We start from the raw sequence: 6,695 nt of genomic DNA on the forward strand, positions 1-6,695 counted from the left end.
GAAGCTGGGTAATCAGGCCTTCCCAGAAGCGAGAATAGCCGTATCTCTTGTTTCTAAAAGCATTTTTAAAACTAGAAGTCATGTAACAAATATTAGATATTATCATCAATGTTATATGTTGCCCAGAAGTCCTTGTGCTTCCTGGAAGATCTATGGAAAAAATTCAGATTATTTTAGTGATAAATTTTCAAAAACCATGATTTATGCCAAAGGAGTAGCATAAGAAGTTTACTAGGAGATTTTCACTATCTCCCTGGACTAGAGAATAAAATAAGGTGATGCACATCAAAAAAAAAAAAAAAAAAAAAAAAAAGGAACTATGTATTGAGTATCTTCTATGTGGTAGGCTCATAGTGAATGCCAGCGACACTGCTGTGAACAAGACAGACAACACTGCCTTCCCAGTTTACAGATTTGATCACCAAAATCCAGCCCATTCCCCGCCCAAGTCCTCGGCCCGCCCCCGCTTCCCACCCACCCTCAGCATAGTCAAAGCTCCTCCCTCTTTCTAACATAGACTTTTCCTCAAGCTCTCTCAAGCGCCCTCTTTCTCTCTCTCTCTCTCTCTCTCTCACACACACACACACACACACACACACACACGCACACGTTAATGAGTACGTTTTCTCTAAATTCCAGTATTTACAGAAAACATAATTTTTATCCTAGAGCGGGAAAGAGGAATAAACGACATGCAACAATCAGAGATCAAATAATCACTAAAGTCATTCATTCATTCATTCATTGGTTCGACACACCTTCCTCCAGCAACTGGTCTGCGTGCAGTCCTGTGCTGGGCAGTACTGGGGACCCAGAGACAACCAACACGGCCACACCTGTGCCCTCCCAGGGCTCATCATCCGGTGAGGGAGACAGAACCATCCCCAGATAGTGATGACCCAGAGTATTCGGGGCTGGGTCACGGGAGCCCAGAGGGGGCTCCTGATCCAGCGTGGGGGTCCAAGAGGTCATTCTGTGGGAGGGGTCAGCTGTACTGGAGAAGACATGAGGATAATTAACAAGAGCAGCCATGCATCCTGAAGGTGATATTTACCAGACATTGTACTAAAAGGGCTTGAATGCATCATTTCCATTTATTTCCCCAAACCCTGAAAAGTAGGTGCTATTATTAGCTCCATTTTACAGATGAGGGAGTTGAATTATCACTGCCTAGCTGTGAGTTGCACAGTCCTGGGTTCTGCCTGAGTGGAACTTAACAGCCCAGCGGGTGACAGATCCACCCCTAGAGCGACAACTCAGAGCGGGCAGACCTGGGACAGCAGAGCTCAAGGGGCTGTGGGAGACTTGAGGAGGGATTGCCCAGCCTGGGGAGTCCAGGAAGGCTTCCTGGAAGAGGCGATAGCTCATCTTTGGATGGCTCCCATCTGAAGTGGGAGCCATTAGCCAGTGAAGAACAGAGGGAAAGTGTTCCGGCCTGAAGGTGAGCAAACATGGCTTGTTTAGAAGGATTACAAGGGTTTCCGTCTGGCTGACGTGTGAAGGCGGAGAGGAGGAGACTTCTGTCAGGGGCACAGTCATGCAGGAACTAGTGAACTAGGTTGTAAAATCTGGACTGTTTCCATGAGCGACAGGATTGGGTCAAAGCGTGTGGCTCTGGTGAGTCATCAGTGGCTACAAGTAGGCTGGTAGGGGCAGGCAGGTTTCATTTCCTTCCTTGGGTGGTGAGAGGACTGCGGACATTGGACGGGGAGGATGGATGTCAGGCTGGGGGGCGGTGGGGGGGCGCTGATGGGAGGCGAGAGGGAGGATGTGCCTGCTCTGGTAGCTCTTAGGGGAGGACAGGAAGGTGGTTGTTATTTGGGGGTTTCTTTGCCGGCTTTTGCCTGCTTAGCTTCAGCGTATAGAAGATGAAAGCCCTGCCCTTGCCAACCCCACCACCGCATTCTCTGTCCCACACCACAGAGTGAGCTCGTCACCACTGTTTTCCATGTGAGGGACATGAGATGTATCTGCCATGAGGTCCCCGCCCTGCATAAAACTCGATGACTCTCTACTGCCCATGGCAGCTCTTTCTAACCAGGGTGCCTGGCGAGGTAATACAGGGTGGTCTCCCAGGCCCCAGGATGCCAGTAATAACAGCTGCCCGTTGTCAAGCAGCAAAATAAAAGCAGCAAACCTTTTTAGCCATATAACTTATTTCTAAGTAACTTACTTAACCATCACCACATGTTTATATGATCCCCTATTTTCCAGATCAGAAAAAGGAGGCAAGAGAATCCATATAGGTTGCTTAGGCTCACCAGCCATTAGTTGGTGAAGACAGAATCTGAACCAAGGGAGTCACACTCAGAAGGCCCAACCCCCACCCCACCGTTCCCAGCCTCCATCTCTCTCCCCCTTCCCCCACCCCCTCTCCCCGCCCCATTTTGCCCCCCCCACCCGCCCCCACTCCCCATCCCTCCCTCTTTTGCTCTCTTTCTCTCCCCACCCTCCCACTCAGCGTCCACATTCCTACATCAGATTCTTTGGGACAAAACTTGACATCTGAAATTTTAAAAGCTTCAGTTCACTGCCATGTGCATCCCTGGGTAGGAAACTGCCATGCTCCTGCTTGGCTGGCAAGAGTACTGCATGCCAATTTGGCGGCATCCTCCAAAACCACAAATACGCATGCCCTTTGACCCAGCAAATCAGCTTCTAGGAACCCGTGGAACTGATACTGTCACATTCGTGGGAAATGGCGTGGACAGGGTTACGGGTACTCTGCGCAGTAGAGTTTGAAAATGCAAAGAGGTGGAAACACCCGAAAAGGCCCACCTGATGAGGATGGCTTCAAAATTTATGGTGCGTTCATGCAATGGAAAGCTGCAGAGCTGTGAATGAATGAACAAACGACCCAAGGAAGGAATAAATGAAAAATGCAGCTTGCTATGTCCTTACCTAGAAAGACATAAACGTTGGTAAAAAGCTAGGTTGCTAGGTAACCAGCAGGAAGAGGCCGAACAATGCTGCTATTTTATTTTTTTCAATATGGGAGGGAAGAATACGGAAATATATTCATATTTGCTTGGTTATACAAGCTTCCAGGTGATTCTTTTGGATGCGGAAGTTGGAAAACCATGGCATCTATGGGATGAACTCTAAGGAACTATAACAGACCCATTGAAGATATCAATCAGGGACTTGCCTGGTGGTCCAGTGGGTAAGACTCTGCACTCCCAATGCAGGGAGCCCAGGTTCAATCCCTGGTCGGGGAACTAGATCCTGCAAGCATGCCGCAACTAAAAGATCCCACGTGTCACAACAAAGATCCGGTGTGCCGCAACGAAGACCTGGTGCAGCCTAAATAAATATATATTTATTTTAAAAAAGAAGATATCCATTCAGTTATTTATTCTTTCAATAGATATTTTGACACTTGAGTACAGAAAAATGTCTAGAACTGGTCTCAACCCTCACGGAATTTAGAGTCTTGACAGGAACATAAAGAAACAAACAGTTATGCATAAAACCAAATTTGCTTTTCCTTCCAAATCTGCTGCTCCAGCCATCATCCCCATTTCAGTCAAAGGCACGTCCTCCTTCCCTCAGGCCAAGACCATGGGGTCCTCGGTGAGAAAGAGTGGTTTCTCTCATGCCCCACATCCAATCTGTCAGCAAATCCCTGGGTATCTACCTTCAAATTACATTCAAATCCAACTGCTTCACTCACCTCCCCTACCACTACCCAGTGATGATCCTCCATCACCTTCCCCCTGGACCAGTGCAGTCATTTCCCAATGGGCTTCAACCTGCAGCCTGTTCCCCACGCGGCAGCCAGAGGGATCCTGTTAAAACACGAGTCCTATCACATCAGTTCAAAACCCTCCAAGGTCTTCCCATCTCCGTAAAATGTCAACATCTTACCATGGCCCACTAAGTCTAATAATATCTGACCCCCTCCTACTTCTCTGAACTGTCCCTCATACTTCCCATCACTCTTCTTACTCTAGCCACACTGGCCCCAAGCAGTTTTGTGCCTCAGGGCCTTTGCACTTGCTTCTTCCTGTGACTGAAATACTTTCTCCCCAGGCAATTAGAGAGCTGACGTCATTTAGGTTTCAACACACCACCACAGAGGTGATTTTTCTATCAGTCAGCTTTCACTGGGTTTTGCTGCAGTAACAAACAACCCCCAAATCTTGATGATTTGCATCACTGATTTCTCACTCATGTTACACAAGGACAGCAGGTCAGCTGTGGTTCTTTTTCACACATCTTCTTCGTTCTGGGTTCATGGCTGAAGGAGCAGCCCCATCCGGGACAAGCAGTTATGGGAACCTAAGAACAATGGTTGAGCCAGGCTATAGCTTTAAAACATCTGCTCAGAAGGTTTGTGTTGGCCCCTCCAAATGCAAGTCAGTTGATGACACCTAGTTCACAGGCTTGCATCTGCTGCAAGAAACACGAAAGGTGTGAGGTTTTTTGTTTGTTCCTGCCTTGGGAAGGAAGGACATATAGGGGAAGCTGGAGGGAAGAAAGTCAAAAGTGCTGGGCGGATTGAACCTGGTGTACCCCCCCCCAAAAAAAAAAAAAAAAAAAAGTGCTGGGCGCCACAAAGAAGGAATATTGAAGAAATTCTTCCTTGTCTCCTTACCATATCTTATTTTTCTCCATAGCCTTTATCCTCCCCTAGTACATATAGTAACTGCCTACTTTTTTATTATCTTTCTCTCCCCAATTCTCATCCAGCATGGGACCCCCAGGAGGGCAGGAACTTTGTCCCTTGCTCACCACTGTATCTTTAGCACCTAGGACAGGGCCGAGCACATAGTAGGTGCTCAATAAATGTGTATTGATTGAATAACTACAAAGAGCAAAGGGCCATGGTGGGGGAGCCCAGGAAGCTGTGGGAACCAGAGGAGGGTGATTTCAGTGAGATCCCAGACCACCCCTGGGGGCTCAGAGGGGGAAAGGAGCCAGAGGAGGGGCTGTCAAGGGAACCAGACAACTCCTTAACTCAACCCACCCACTCCAGCTGGCACTGATCTCCCTCCATCACGTCCTTGCCCAGTCTCATCCAGACGTACAATAACACACTTAATTCAGCAATTTTGACAGCCTGGACATTTTGGTTTTCCCAAGTATTTATTGAGCCAAAGGGTTTTTCCCCAGGAACACCAAAGGCCCTTCCCCTCCGACTGACACTCACCACATCCTAAGCCTATCCCTGAGACACTCCCTTTTCTTGACCCCATCTTTGACTTCATACCTAACCTTCACCCCATCCCTGACCCTCAGCCCTGCCTTGACCCCACTTTTGAGCTTCAATGACTGAGCCTACATCATCCCCATTGCGTAGAATTGTTCAGGACCAAGGCTCTAATGATTTGATTTCAGATAGAGACCCCACTCCTGTCGCCAAGTCAGAAGTCCAGTGGGGGGACTTCCTAGGTGGGGCAGTGGTTAAGAATCTGCCTGCCAATGTAGGAGACACGGGTTCCATCCCTGTTCCAGGAAGGTCCCACATGCCTCGGAGCAACTAAGCCTGTGCGCCACAACTACTGAGCCGGTGCTCTAGAGCCCACAAGCCACAGCTATTGAGCCCACATGCTGCAACTACTGAAGCCCACATGCCTCGAGCCTGTGCTCCTCAACAAGAGAAGCCACTGCAATGAGGAGCCCCGGCTCATGGCAACTAGAGAAAGCCCATGTGCAGCAATGAAGACACAACAGAGTCAATAAATAAATAAATACATTTATATATATATATATATATATATATATATATATATAAGAAGTCCAGTGGGGAAGAGGCAGAACATGGGGTGAGGTGAACTTCAAATCTGAAGTCCAAACATTGGCAGGGGGAGGGGCCAGCCTCTGACCACCCAGAGTCAGAGAGGAGGCTGCTGAAATCAGAGTAACCACTGCCAGGAGCTCCGGGAGGAGGGGGAACCCCAGAGGTGACATCATGGTCCAGAGGAGGAACACAGCAGCAGTCAGAGTTTCCCGATTTGGAAATAACTCAGAGGCCCAGAATAAGAGTGCCAGAAAATTCAGAGATTTCCCAGAGACCAGCTTTCACATTTCCATTCAGAAATTCACCTACGTACATGCCAAGTGAGACACACCAAGCATCAGAGCCACCCACCCACAGCTGTGTGCCAGGAGTGAGGTCCGGGGCCAAGTCAGAGAGGGCAGCAGGGAACAGAACCCTCCAAACAGGCAAAGCCTAAAGGGGGAATGTTCTAGAAAGATATGGGGATGTCACGGGGGGGTTAAACTTTAGTGGTTAGGAACTCGGAACCTGTCCCAATTATAGGTTCAAATCTCTGCTCTGTCCCTCGCCAATAGTGAACTTCATTTTTTTAAAACATTTATTTATTTTTTTAAGTCTTTATCGAATTGGTTACACTATTGCTTCTGTTTTATGTCTTGGTTCTTTGGCCCCGAGGCATGCGGGATCTCAGCTCCCTGACCAGGGATGCAAACGCACCCCCCCGCACCCCACCCCACCCCCCTACCCCCCACATTGGAAGGCAAAGCCCTAACTACTGGACCACCAGGGAAGTCCCCATCGTGAACTTTTAGAAAGTCGTTGAACCTCTCTGCGTGCCTTAGTTTCCCCGCCTGTCACACGGGGACCTTTATATGGAAGCTTCCTCTCCTCAGAACCCACCTCCTAGTGCTGTCGCCGTGGTGACGAGCGTCCGCGCAGGCGCGTAGGGAGGGGCAGTACCCGAGCCCCGGAG

This window comes from Hippopotamus amphibius, chromosome 16 (assembly GCF_030028045.1).
Source record: "Hippopotamus amphibius kiboko isolate mHipAmp2 chromosome 16, mHipAmp2.hap2, whole genome shotgun sequence".
Lineage (NCBI taxonomy): Eukaryota > Metazoa > Chordata > Mammalia > Artiodactyla > Hippopotamidae > Hippopotamus > Hippopotamus amphibius.